Genomic DNA, 15,315 nt, shown 5'->3' with positions numbered 1-15,315 from the left:
CTGTTTACCGCTGCTATACATTTCCTCTCTGACTGTGTATATTTGTCAGACTAAATGAATTCATATGCATCTGGTTCCCATAATGAGGCAGAGTGGAGTTTCGTTTCAAATGGGATTATCAGACTAATACCCGTCAGATGTACTCCCTTTATAAGCAAATGTTTTCTTACAAGCCCCCTTTCAACTTTTTACTATCTGGCCAAAGAATTGTTGTAAGAATGCAGATTTTAGACGAGCTAATAAACTGTTACAATAGAGTTTTAGTGATCAATCAACTAGGCCCATATTATATTATTTTCTGATCTGTGTTATAATACAGACCACAAACAGACCTGGAGCTGTGTCTGGTTTCATTATTTTAACACAGAAACGCTGCATATTTAGGCTGAGCTCTTCTCTCAAACTGAAAAAAATAAATAAATAAAAATGTTCCACTTTTGATGTCATGTGGTGATACAGGAAGTGCTTCAGTGTGTTTTTAAACTCCACGCACCTTCGCTAGAATCATTTGGATGATTTCGAACCCCATCCAACCATTTTCTTCCGCTTATCCGGGGATGGGTTGTGAGGGCATCAGTCTAAGCAGGGACTCGCAGACTTTCTTCACCCCAGACGCTTCCTCCAGCTCCACCGGGGGGACCCCAAAGTGTTCCGAGGCCACCCCAGAGACATAGTCCATGGTTAGTACTTGGATGGGGGTGGCAGTGGGAATAACTGCCGTTGTGTCCTTAGGCAAGACACTTCACCCACTTTGCCTATTATGAAAGTGGTGTGTGTGTGAGTGATGGTGGTCGGAGGGACTGATGGCGCCGATTGGCATGGCAGCTGCGCTTCTGTCAGTCTGGCCCAGGGCAGCTGTGGCTACAACATTAGTTTACCACCACCAGGTATAGAGTGAATGAATAAATGAATAAATAAATAATGAATAAATAAATAAAAATGTCTGTGAAAAGCGCTATATAAATAAAGACTTACTATAGTCCGTCCAGCATGTCCTGGTCCTTTCTTCAGGTGGGACATGCCTGGAACACCTTCGGAGGGAGGAGCCAAGGAGGAATCCAGAAGAGATGCCCGATCCACCTCAGTTGCACAGCTCAACGTAGAGGAGCAGCAGCTCTACTCCAAGCTCCTTCTGTGTGATCGAGCAATTTCAACCCGGGAATTGCTGGGTTGAAATTGTGGTTGTTCCTTTTACAGTGTCTGATATGGCGGATTTCAGATTTTCCTGTTCTGCTTTATCTTTTTGTGTTCTGGTGAGTCTCCCTGATGTTTCCTTTTCGCATTCCTTTTGGTGTTCCTTTTTTTGGATGTGAAATGTCCGGCTTGTTTCCCCTATGTATGATTTATTGCATGATTTTCATTGGATTTCATAGATGGCATTGCATTTTTGTTCTTGTGGGATTTTATCTTTGGGGTGTACGCTCGTACAGAACACAAAAAGACAAAGCAGAACAGGAAAACCTGAAATCCGCCATATCAGACACTGTAAAAGGAACAACCACATTATGGATTGGGACGGGGCTTGGGTCACTGGATCGGAAAACAACAAGTTCAAACGCTGGATCAGGGAGGACAGTGAAATCAGGAAACGAGGCACGGACAGCATTAACCTCCTCCTCCAGAGAACACCGGGCGACGGGAGGCGTGGTCAGTCTGAGCGACCTGCAGGTCCATCAGGCTGACCACGCCTACAGGAAGTAACAACAGCTGATATACGACACGTCACCACCAACACCGGGAACAGTTCTGAAGATGGCTCGCAGCAACAGCCAAAACATGTCAACAAGGTAAACACACTTTACTGCATTGTCTTTAAAAATAACCCAAGAAGTTAAAGTTTATAAGAAGACAAAAATGAACATCTTTGGCTTCAAATGTTATTATCGCAACAGAACTATGAACTGACACTAAAACTTTTGAAATTGTTAAGATATAATATTTCGTTAGTGAAGAGGTTTTCTAAAATGTGGTGATCTGAAGTAGAGCTATACTTAAACGCAGACTGCTACATTTCAGCCGCTCTAATTGAATATAGACCTGTGTACTGTGGGAAAGTAACATTCTAAATACTCACAGAAACGATGTATCTGTGGTCATATTGAAACAGATCTGATTATGGGTCCACAGCTCATCTGACCCGTGCTTGTGACTGTGTGGATTCAGACAGTGGTGGGAGGTTAAGCCCAAATGAAATGAGTTCTTTCCTGTGTCAAACAAAAAGCTCCCTCTTTCCCCCGTGTACCTTGTTTAGATTAAATTATGTGGGTAGATGATTCAATTATGGCAGCTCAGACTAAGATTAGTAAACTGCTATCTGATCAGCGTTGCCCTTGTGTGCACTCACACACAAGAGCGATGGTGAAACACACGGGACATGTTTAGAGAAGGACAATACTGCACTCTGGTGGTAAAAAGAAGAAATTACATCTTGCAGAACATTTGGACCGTGTCTCATCAGTTCATACAGTTCTCAGACTCTTTCTCAGAACACTGGACACAGCTCTCATTCAAACATAATCAGTGAATTTAGTAGGGCTGGGTATCATTAAGAAGTTGCTGATACAATACATCTCGATACACAGGCCACGATACGATACATATCTCGATACAGTGCACTTTTGATTCGATAAGATATATTTCAAATGGATTTGATACAGTTCAATAAAAAATAAAGGCTAAATCATGGCTGTGATACTAAAAGTCTTTGTTAAACAACTTCTTGTGCAAAGTTCATATGAAACACAAACATTTTAATCCTCAAAACAGTGTCAAAATGTCAAATGTGTTGCATAAATGAGTTTCCTTTCACTCCACAAGCAACAAAACTGTAGTACTGTAACAAAATAATTTAGTAAAACACTAGTAATTTAGTAAAAAAACGCCGTCACTGATACTGGTCACTGACCCTGGTCAGTGACGGCCTTGTATGTGTCAGAAAGGAGGAGTTACACTGAATCTAATAATCCCTACTAGTTTACAATAAAGAGTATCTATTTATTGATGATGCAAAACAGTATATTTTTTACAATAGCAATTTTTTTTTTTTTTTATGTTTTGCTTTCTGCTTAATACATTCACCAAAGCCAATAAGCCATGTTGTAATAACATGGTAAACGCTGATAGCATTGTTGTATATAACCCATGTTGTATAGTACATGTTGTATAGTACATGCTGTATAGTACATGTTGTATAGTACATGCTGTATAGTACATGCTGTGTAGTACATGCTGTATGATACACACTGTGTAATACATACTATGTAATACATGCTGGGTAATACAGGCTGAGCACCAACTGCACCACGGTCTTCATCACATGTGATTTCAGGGCGACTGGCCCTGCCCAGATGCAGACTCATGTTAAACATATACTGCACAGGTTGCCAGATCAACATCACAAGCCTTCAGGAGTCTTGGAGATATTCCATCTGGCCCTGCTGCTTTACTGGAAGATACTACTAAGCTGTCCAGTCACATGAGTTGCTGTGATGGTGTCTGTGGGGATGTCACATGAGAATATCAGATCGAAAGACTGAACGGTGTCACTCTTGTTGTAGGGTGATACTGAAATTGCAGCACCAGTGACAGCACAATCAAATCTTTGGAAGAAGAGTTTAATGTGATCCAGGACTTGTTGCTGGGGAACCAACACTGTACTGTTTTTGTGGGTACAGCCAGATCTGTGCAGAAGTTAAGGCATTCTGTAATGCAATCCTTGAGCCCCTCAATGTCCTTACCCCAGCTGTCCTGGAATACTGCCCATTCAGTGGACTCCAAACAGTCTCTCAAAGCCGCCTCAGTTTCAGGAGACCACTTTCTGAAAGAGAGGGTGGTGGTGGGTTGTCTCACCACAATGAGTTTGTACTGAGGCTTTAACGTTATTCAGTTGGGATCAGATCCTCCCGGAGGCAGAAGAGTGGCCTTATAAGCATCCCTCACATTGGCATGCTGTGTAATACATGGTGTAAAATACATGTGTGTAATACATGTGTGTAATACATGTGTGTAATACATGTTGGGCTCGACATTAACGGTTGTCCGGGCAAGTACTCTCGTCTGCCGATTTGCCCGAGCGGGAAGTGAAAAATAAAGCCACACAAATCTAGTCCCCCAATAATAATAACTATTCATTTGGTTGAAAAACGAAGCGACGGGTTGTCTGCTCATAACGCTTTTTTTTCCGTGAAAGGAACAGAAAAGTCCAACGTTGTTGACTGCCGCGAAAAACGCCCGCTATGCTCACTTCATGCGCGTTGCTGTGCGCATCACCATGTTGTGTCTTTCCCACTGACTGTAAGGCAGCCTAAATAAAACGGACGTAGTATTACCCTGCCTCCTGCTCCGCAATCTTTGCCCAGTCAATCAAATAGTACGGACCGCGCCACTCCACCCCTTTTTTCTGTCTCTCACTCTAGCATCACATCTCCAGGAAGCTTCATTACGCATCGGAACAAAGAGCGAACTCAGGGCTAAACCCAACTCCAAAAATTGGCGATATATTTATTAGGCCTACTCGGGAATCTCAGTAACTAGTTAAAAATACATAGGTTATTATTATAGCCCGCGCTTTAGAGAATAACATTCACTCGGGCGGCACCGAGGTGTCTCCAAGCGTCCCGTGCGCTCTGTGCGCGGGGCGTGTGTCACCGGAACACCGCTCCACATTAAACCCGCCCCTCTACTCCGGTCCTCATGAAGCCCTGTACGTGCGCACTCCCTCTGCCACCTCGTACTGAGATCCATTCATACAGAACAGTCCTACCTGTGCGCCTCACGGCTCTGCGTCACTCCGTGCCTTTCCCCTCTCTCCAGTGCCTCGCGCGTTAATCCCATGTTTTCTTAACGCATTACGCATCGATGAGAAGCGCGCCGCGAACAAGGACCTAAACTTAAACAGCCCAAACTAACTCCACTGTATCCTGCAGAGGACAGAGATATGTAGTAGTTTTCTTCATAAGTGCGCAAAGTGTATAGTTCCAGTTTATATTTTTATGCCTCAGGTTGCCCTGGGTCTGACAACCTGAGGCACGTTGTGTTTCAACTCTTAGATCTCTGAATGGATACAAGAGAAAAATATAGCCGCAAGCGGCAATGATCGACCCTCGCTCGTGCTTGCTCCGCGCCCCGCAAACGCCGCACCTCACACTGACCCTAATAAGCCTAAGCTTAAACCTTACCCTAATCATAATCCTAACCATAGCCCCAACCCTAGCCCTAAAAATCTTAATTTAACCCTGCAATTTTAAAAATTTGGCAAAAGAAATTATCCAAGATGGCGGACTTCCGGTTTGTAAAGGGGCGTGGTCACAATATACATTTTTATTCTTATTGCCATGATGCATCTGGATACCAAATTTGGTTAGGCTGCTCCAACGTTTGTGTAAGGACGTCCCATTGGCAAGGATACAATTTTGGTTTGTTGCCATGGCAACACAATGTAAATGGGGTGTGAGCATCATTGAGTTTTTTTAATCGAGACCATGTCACAAATGTGGGTGCCAAATGTTGTATATCTGTGACAAATAAAACCTTATTTTTACATACAAATTTTCTAGGGGACGCTATCACATCCATTGTTGTATTTTCTTACATCAATCTGTTCAGGGTTGGGGTGTGAACCTACGATGAAAATATGAGTGAAATTGGCCAAAGTTTGTGCAAATTATCAGGCTTCGAAGTTTGATGGTCACACCGTTTGACCTTTTAAAAAGCTTTTAACAAATTTTAATGTCCCACTTGTCTAGATGATACAGAATGATTCTGTGTGGGTCAAACGCCCTAGGACGAGTTCGTTCAAATATGAGGACAGGAATTTGTGCCTTTGTCGCCAGGTCGCCCGATCAATCCAATATGGCCGACTTCCTGTTGGTTGCCTAGCAACCACGTAATATACTTTTTTGTTCCTATTTCCATGATGCATCTGTGTACCAAATTTGGTTTGGCTAGACCAAAGTTTTCGGGCGTTCTATTGGCGAGGTCAGATGTTTAGCCTGTCACCATGGCAACACAATGGGGAAATAGCATGGGGTCGTCCTACACTTTTTTGATCGAGACTATGTCATGAATCTGTGTACCAAATTTTATATGTCTACAACAAAGTAAATTTTGGCACTACCGTGCAATTTCCCAAGGGGGCGCTATTGCGCCCACCTGAGATTTTCTTATATAAATCTGTTCAGGGTCGAGGTGTGAATTTGAATGAAATCAGCCAAAGTTTGTGCCAGAATTAGTAGATTTTACCAATGGAGAGTTTATGTCATTGCTATGGCAAGCGCCATAAAAAATATGACATGGGTGTCATTGACTTTTGGATCAGGATGCCAAAATGGAATTTTGTGCAAAATTTCAGAAATTTTTGAACGACTATTTGGGAACAAATGATATTCTCACATTTTAAAATTTGTTTCAATCTATAGGGGGCGCTAATGTGCCAAATTAATAATTTTCACATGAAGTCGCTTCAGGGCCGAGAGTTTAACAAATGTTTCAAATTTCATTGAAATCGGAGTTCGTTTGAGCAAATGGGAGCAATTTGTAAATCTCCAAAATTGTGTGCATTTTTTGTTGCTTCACTGCTCAGAGATCGTAAGACATGTGTGAACAATTTGAATAACTTTCGATGTTCTACGTCTTGAGATGATGTGGACCAGATTTGAGCTCGTTGGGGTGAACGCCCTCGGAGGAGTTCGTAAAAGCTTAGCCAACTTTAAGCCAATATTGCTGCCCCCTAGTGGAGCACACGGTGTTGGCGTAATAATATTTTTTCCTTGTCTTGACATGATCGACTTCTGTGTCAAATTGTACATGCAAATTTTTTTGTGTGTCATTCGTATTCCCTAATGCATTTTTGAGTCATTTGGGGGCGCTGACGAGCCATTTTATTTGTAAAATAAAAATAGCCAAAAGTTAGAGAAGCGCGAGTTTTACCAGATGGCAAAATTTCAGGACTTTTCGTCATTGTTCAGTGGGTGAAAAATGGGTGAGTTGGTTAGGAGAATAACCAACCGATGCGAGAACAATGTTCTGCTTTTTTTTGGCCGACAAACTATACATTTTTGGAAACCTCAGACGCATTGCAACGTGATGGCGAGGGTCCCTGGTCACTACGGGCGAGTCACGTCGCACCATTCCATTTTTCTGCCACTTGGAGCATCGCTTTGCGATACTAATAGGCCCAGAAACTAAACAACTCCAAGCAGGAGATGGAGCAGCTGAAGGTGCAGCACCAGGATGAGCTCAGTGCTCTGGAGAACAAGGCCCTGCTGCAGGACAAGATCCAGGAGCTTTCTGAGGCTCTGGCCTCTTCAGAACAGACTAACGCTGCTCTGATGAGACAGAACCTGCTCCAGGACAAGATTATGTCCAAATAGAGAAGAGAGAGAGAGAGAGTGGGTTTTTTTTCGGAAGGTTCAATGCGTGTCCTAAAAAGAAGCACGAGAGATGGAGAATCCGTGAGAACAGGCCACTTTATTTCGTCATTTTCCATTGAGAGGATTCAAGTTGATTACCATGTACAACTGTCACCCCGGAACGACACCTCTCCCAACTCAAACTCAGGGGTGGCTTTATACTACATCTTGACAAAACATTAACTTGTTGATTTAGCATATACAGCAAGAAAATGAACAATACTGCTGACCCAGTACACCTTATCATGGGTGGGAACATGCCACGGGGACCACATATGTCAGTTTTCTGCTCCGTGGCACTCAAAGTCCAGAAAAACATGTTCTTTATGACACTCCAAGTGCAAGAAAAACATGTTATGTAGACCTATAGATAATCATACGTGTTTTCCACCCTGTTGTCATTCCAAAGTCCGTAATATTAGGTGAATTAGCATGGCCCACCACATAATATTTCCCACAAGAGAGAGACAGAGAGAGAGAGAGAGAAGAGACTCACTTGGGGTAATTCGGCAGAGGTGAGACTGCAGCAGAACCAGAGCCCAGGAGAAGTTTGTTCTCATTCTTACATCTCTGGGTGAAAGAACAAACTCCTTATTTCTAATGAAGTATGACTTAGCCTTTATATGAGACAGGTGTTACGGCCCCAGGCCTTAGGTTTAATTTGCTGTGTGATTTTTGCGAAGTTCTCCTAATTCCTGCTGCAGGAGTCCTGGTCTGTGATTGGTGGGGCAAGTCGACGCCCACCTCACCTGCAGCCACCTCCCCCTATTTAAGGAGATTACCAGCACCTGTTCGGGGCTGCTGGCCTTGGTGGCTAGTATGCCATATTGTTTTGTGTGTGTGTGTGTGTGTGTAGTTTTAGTTTTGTGCCTTTTTTGATTTGGTCACTCGATTCTGTTTGTGGGTTTATGTGGTTTAATTTGGGGAACTTGTGTTTTAGTTTAGTGTGTATCCCTAAGTTTTACCACTCGTTTTTGTGTAAGCCTGCGTGACCCCTTTTCTGGCACAAAACTCTGTTTGTTCTGTTCTGTTTCTTAGTTTAGGTTGTTTTCTGTATATTTTTAGTGTTTTGTTAATTTACCTTTACATTCCTGTTAATTAAACATTACTTAATTTATTCCATTTTACATCTTGGTTTTATTTTTGTTACTTCCCTCACCCCAAACGAGCTGGGTCGTAACACAGGTTAGGTTTTTAGAGGCACAGTATTCTAAATCCCCAATAAAATTCTATAGAATACTCCCTCAATAAACTCCATGTGCCAACAGAAATACAACCTGTCCAAAGGAGAAAAACAACACACACAAAAAAACACATTGTCCAAGATCTAGACACACGACAAAAGAAAAATATTCAAGAGTCCTCATTATGCCAGGCCTAAACCCTGGTAAATTTGAAATCAACATCAGTTGATACTTCATCAGTGACATTTGAGTAGTAGGGGGAAGATGGCGGCGGCGGGTAAGACAGGAGTTGTTGCTGCGCTCCTTGTCTATGCTCTACTTCTGGACACTTTAAAATATAGACTAAAGAACAATGGATTTCTGTTTTCATACGTTGACAACTACAGCGGAGTTAATAACTACAACGGAGCGCCTGACAAACAAGCTCCAACCACAGTTAACGCTGACAAACATTTCGGATATGGAAGACACGCTGTCCCTGCTACGTTTGTTTTTCCAACTCTCTTTCACTGCTCCACCAAAAGCAGTAAAGGCAGCACCAGCACACTGAAAATACCACAAAGCCGCAAGCTTCTAATCGCCATCTGCTTACTTTTATCGGGAGACATCCATCAGTGCCCGGGGCCTCCCAAAAGACTCACTGAGTGCGTATACATGCACATCAATAACCCGGTTATGATCGGGTTTTTTGAGTATCCCGGTTTCTTGATGGTGCATGTAAACGCAGTAACCCGGTTTCAGTAACCCGGTTATGGCAGTATCCCGGTTATTAGAAACCGGGTTACTGTAGCTGGTTTATTCCGATAGTAACCGGGATACTTGTGGCATATATACGCAGTACCCCGGTTACTGCAACATAAAGTTGAGTGTGCATGCGTCCAAAAGACACTTTCCAACCTTTCACCACAACAGTAGTCACATAAATAAATTGACCAACATAAATAAAGTGACCAAACGAGTGAAATGACTAAAATTAAGAGCTGCGCTAAACCTGCACACGTACAATCTGCACTCGTACGACCTGCACTCGTGTGATCGCTGAAAAGCTAAAACATGAACTATCTCCTATACTCTATATGCACGGAACACACTTACCATCATTAGCGCCTCTTCTGTCACAGAAATAACACACATAATCCACAGAGTCGTGTCATTTAGTCCAAAAGAAACTGGTCGCATCAGCGGTGCAAGGAGCAAGTTGTTTTTATCGCCGCTAACAGTTTATGCTAATTAGCCAAACGGTCTTAAGTTTTGTTTCTGTAAAACGTAAACAAATGTGATCACAGCTGAATTATCTGATCAAACGGGCTGATGTGTCTATAGTGTTTATGGTTTATATGTTGTAAAGTTGAGTTTATTTATGCAGAAGATTTTAATGAAGAATCTGCACAGTGGATTGTGGGAGATCTCGTAGCTCCTTAGCTTCTTATGCTAAAGGAGCTCACGGTTTGTATTTTTCCTGGTTTATGAAATTGATTTAAGTTAATTTTTGCGCCTGCGCATTTGTAAGATTATGTCAAGAAACCGGGATACTCCATTTGATCATGTATACGCGAATATGAGTATCCCGGTTGTTGGGTAGGAACTTCAACTAGAGTGGACTGTAGGCACTGGTTCGGGTGTAAAGCTGTCACTGCTCTGGGGTGTCGGCCAGAACACCTCTTAAGGCCCAGATGAATATTCAGTAGGAGGAGGAAATGAGGAGACAACTGGTGGCATTCAGGCTCTTGTATTGACATAAGGAGGTACACATTGATGGGGTTGAACATGAGTAGTATGCATATGGGTGTGTGGTTTCTAGGAATAAACAGAAATAAAACATTCAATTACTAATTGCAATAAACAACAAACATACAATGAAACAGTAATAGGAAACTAAAACACATAATAATAAGGTACAAACTTACTGCAGTCATAAACGCACACTTCCAAAACCCAATCTGCTAATCTAAAGTAAACTCCATTTTACAGGAACCACGTTTTTCCCCAGTCACAATTTAGACAATATAGGAGGTCAGTGCGCCCTCTAGTGGACCCTCCACAGATTACAATAAACAAGAAAACTTAACTAACAAGAACTTAGAACTCAAAGGGCCTTTTGTACAGCCGCCCCCAAATGTATGAAGTACATTTGCTCACAACAAAAGGCAACTACCAAATAACTAAACGCTCATCTCAGGGCGACAGTCCTTTATCTTCATCTGGGAGGGCTGGCAGGATCACCAGCCTTGCAACAGGTCGGGTGAATGTTCTATCCTTTATCTTAACGTCAGCAGACCTGATGTGTCCGTCGGGACTGGGGTGGACCTTGGAGATGCGGCCCACGAGCCATGAAGCCCGAGGCAGCTGTGGATCCACAATCATTGCCACAGAACCTTCTGTGACATCTGCGGAGGATGACTGCCACTTCTGCCGGTACTGCAGACCAGGAAGATACAGCCGGATGAAGCGAGACCAGAAGTGATCGGCAAGCACTTGAGAATGCCTCCACCTCCGGCGACTCAGGAGCTCTTCTTTAGGATAGACCACTTGAGGAAGTGATCCATCCGGCCGCCCCATTAAAAGGCAGTTGGGAGTGACAGGATCAGGATCACTGACGTCAGATGGGACATAGCCCAACGGTTTGGAATTCAGGATGCCCTCCACCTCCACTAAGACCGTGCGGAGGACTTCTTCTTGCAGGGGCTGGGCTCCAACTGTAGTGTAGAGCGCAGTCTCGACTGATCGAATCTCCCGCTCCCATACTCCTCCGAAATGAGGAGCTGCTGGAGGATTGAAGTGGAAGTGGATCTTCTGAGGAGCTAGGAGCCTTTGCAGGTCAGAGGTCATGAACATAAAAGCTGTTTGGAGTTCACTTTCTCCACCGCGAAAGTTGGTGCCTCGATCTGAATACAGCTCAGCTGGAGTTCCTCTCCTGGCAATGAACCACCGGAGCGCCATGAGGAAGGAGTCAGTATCGATGGAGGTGAGGACATCAAGGTGAACAGCCCTGACAGTAAAGCACTTAAAGATTATGCCCCACCCGTTCTCCACACGACGACCTATCTTGACTTCGAAAGGTCCGAAGCAGTCCATGCCTGTCGAATAAAAGGCAGGCTTGTACAGGCGGAGTCGGGCAACTGGTAAATCAGCCATCTTGGGGACAGTGGGCTGTGATCTCCATCTACGACACTCAGGACAGGTTCTCTGGAACCGCCGAACAGCTTCCCGGCCTCTCAGAATCCAATAGGAACGCCGGATCTCCGCAAAGACCCTCTCTGGTCCTGGGTGATGCAAGCGACTGTCAAAGTCCTGGATAAGCAGGCGAGTACAGGGGTGAGCTGGATCCAACACTACAGGGTGAAGATTGGAGAAGGCAAGATCTTCAGAGCGACGAAGACGCCCACCTACCCTGATGACTTCACTCTCGTGGTCGAACTCAGGGGCAAGTGCTATGAGACGACTGCTGCGGCTGATAGGTTTGCCAGACTTTGAGGAAAGACCTCCTGCTGAACTCTCCGCAGGACAAGGATCTCGGCTTGACGGTAATCTTCTGCAGAGGGTGGTCCTTCTCTGGTGGCCGCCCCATTTAACTGCAGGATTGTCGCTTCTAACAACTGCATCCAGGTATTACACTCACTGAAGCTTGAGGTGACAGGGTTGGCGGCAGCAGAAACTCCGCAGAAGGCCTCTTTGCGAAGTTCAGCAGGGTCCAGAGGCTCTGTACAGGTACTGCTCGGGTCTGAGGGCCACTCATCTGGGGGTAAGAGCAGAAAGGGGGGGCCTTGGCTCCATCTGTTGGGTCTGCTTAAGTCCAGAAGTGACTTTCCTCGCGTTATGTCATCAGCAGGGTTTTGGGCTGAATCAACGTAGCGCCAGGTGTGAAGGTGGGTGAGCTCCTGAATCTCTGCTATGCGGGTGCCAACAAAGACCTTGAAGCGACAAGACTCGGAACTCAGCCAGGTGAGTACTGTGGTGGAGTCAGACCACAGCACGACTCTCTTGATATCCAGGGTGAGCTCGTTTCCAAGGAGACTGGAGAGATATGCTCCGGAAAGAGCGCCGCACAGCTCAAGTCTGGGCATAGACAACACACGTTTGGGAGAAACTCGAGAGCGAGCCATCAGGAACGTTAGATGTGAACTGCCATCACTCATCATTGTTCTCATATAAGCTACGGCACCATAAGCCTGTTCGGATGCATCACAAAATATGTGAATCTCCCTTTCCCTTACAGACTCGGTAAGGTGCTTCGGCAGGTAAGGACGGGGAAGCAGGACTTGAGGGAGGAACTGCAACTCTTCTTCCCAGGTCCTCCACTGCTGCAGCAGCAGGGTCATCCCAATCTCTTTGTTGGTCCCAGAGGCGCCTTACTAGCATTTTGGCTCGAGTGGTGTAGGGCAGGATAAACCCAGAGGGTCATACTGACTTGCGAGAACTTTATAGATGTTCCGCATGGTGGGGGCTCCATAGGTAATAGGGCGGTGTCTGTAACCAAGAGTATCAGTGGGGAAGTGCCAGCTAAGGCCCAGAGTTGGCTCAGAGGTGTCTGCTTTGTCCTGAGCAAGCCACAATTCTGCACTTGTGGATCGGAGGTCTTCAGGTAAGTGGCTAATAACATCAGGCTCATTACTAGCCCACTGGCGAAGGACAAATCCAGCAGTGAACAAGAGGGCTCGCAGCTTGTCCACCAGGTCCTGGGCCTCTTCTAGGGTTGGCACACTCTGGAGAAGGTTGTTCGACATAAAAGCACTGTCCCACCGAGTGGCAGAGCTGTTCATCAGCTTGGGCATGGTCTCTTGTGTGGCGTTGCAGGGCGTAGGTTGCACAACACGGGCTACACGTTGTGCCAAAGGGTAGAACTTGCCATTCAAAGACTGCTGCAGGTTCGTCTGAATGCAGGTCACGCCACACAAAACGCAAGAGCGAGCGGTCCTCCGGAAGAAGGCGAATCTGGTGGAACATGCCCTTTATGTCACCACTGACTGCCACTGCATGCTCTCGAAACCGGAGAAGGACACCGAGGAGGGATGCCCCTAAGGTTGGGCCAGGGAGGAGATATTCATTGAGGGTATGGCCCTGAAACTGGAAAGAACAGTTAAATACAAGGCGATGCTTGCCATTGTGGCTAACAAGGTGGTGTGGAATGTACCACGTCTCATCTGCTTGGGCAACCTCAGAAGGAGACAACTTAATCACAGACCCAGCCTGGACCAACTTCTCAATCTCAGAGCAGTAGATCTGAGCTCGCTCCGGATCCCTTTGGAGTCTCCTCTCCACACCTCTTAAACTGGGCATGACAGCACTGGGGGTAGCCTTGAGGTGTGGCATGTCCTTGCGGCGGAGGAGAGGGGTGGCGTAGCGGTGTATGCTTCCTACCACTATCCGAACTGTCCTCAGCTCAAGCAGGTCGGTGGCGTAGTTATCCTCTCTTGAGCGGGTAACTACCTTGCCTTCCTTCACTGGAATAACATCTGCCTGCCATAACTTCTCTACATGTTTCAGTAGCTCACTCACCTGAGGGGCCATGGTGGTGGTGAACAGGCACTGTTGCGGCAGGGGAGATGAGCAGATGAGGCTAGAGGGACCCTGTAATGTCCAACCTAACTTGGTGTGCATTGCTGCAGGACCACCTGGTGGTGGACCCAGGCGAACAGCTTCCGTTGGAGTGATGAGCTGGGGGTGGTCACTGCCGATGAGAAGCAGGGGTTTGACCTTCTTGAAGGAGCGTATTGGCAGACCTCTAAGGTGTTTATACTTCCTCTGAAGTGACTCCACTGGGTAACTGTGTTCAGCTAGGTCGATACGAGTGGCCGTGAAGGCGTTGTTGACCTTATACTTCAACTTGGGTTTACCACCAGGGGAGATGTCAAATGTAACAGAAGCGCCGTGCAACGTCTGCACATCCTGTCTGATGGTGCGTAAAGGAAGTGTCTCTGGGACGCCTTTGAAGGTCGAGCCTTTGGGCAGCCATGGGCAGCAGCATGGTCCTTTCTGACCCATCATCTAGTACTGCGTGGGTGTTCAGGGTCTTACCATTATGGTGGAGGATGACCGGAACGACTTTCAGCAGAACTCGGCCACTCTCTGTGGGTCTGTCGAGATACAGGACACCAGTAGGATTCTCACCTTCCTGCGCAGGGACCGTAGCTGGGTCAGGTGCTTTTGGGGGCTTAGAGTTGACCTGGTGAAGGACCTGTAGGTGGCGACCCTGACACAGGTTACAAGGTTTCTTGAGAGTGCACTGAGCTGCCTGGTGGGAGCGTGCGCAGCGCCAGCACCTCTTGTTAGTCTTTATCCATTCAGTCAGTTGCTCTCTTGGCTAAGCTTGATAATATCTGGACACTGACTCAGGTGATGAGCTCGGTTATCACAGTAAGCACAATAGGGCTGCTGCTTAGGTTTGTTAGAGGTGTAACTTGGAGGCTTGGGTGAACTTTCTGCACTATGGAGCCCAGTGGTGGTGCGCTTGCTGGGTCTGGCATCAGGCTTCTCTCTAGCACCCCTTGTAGTGGGCAGGCCATCGAAATCTTGACACCAGGACTCATACTTCAACCACGTGGCCAGGTCATCTAGGGTGTAAGTCTGGCCAGAGCGGTTAAACATACACCGTCTAAACTCAGCTCTCTGCTCCGAAGGAAGCTTACTTAGGAGTCGAGCCACATGAGAGCCACACTGGAGTTCAACCGCACCATCAGGGCCTAACGTCTTTAACATGCCACAAGCGACTGTATCTGAAGGGC

The sequence above is a fragment of the Boleophthalmus pectinirostris genome, unplaced genomic scaffold (genome assembly GCF_026225935.1).
Source record: "Boleophthalmus pectinirostris isolate CB_2022bp ecotype Guang Dong unplaced genomic scaffold, ASM2622593v1 HiC_scaffold_2, whole genome shotgun sequence".
Taxonomy (NCBI): domain Eukaryota; kingdom Metazoa; phylum Chordata; class Actinopteri; order Gobiiformes; family Gobiidae; genus Boleophthalmus; species Boleophthalmus pectinirostris.
The sequence above is the reverse complement of the archived record's forward strand: the minus strand, read 5'-3'. Positions refer to the sequence as shown.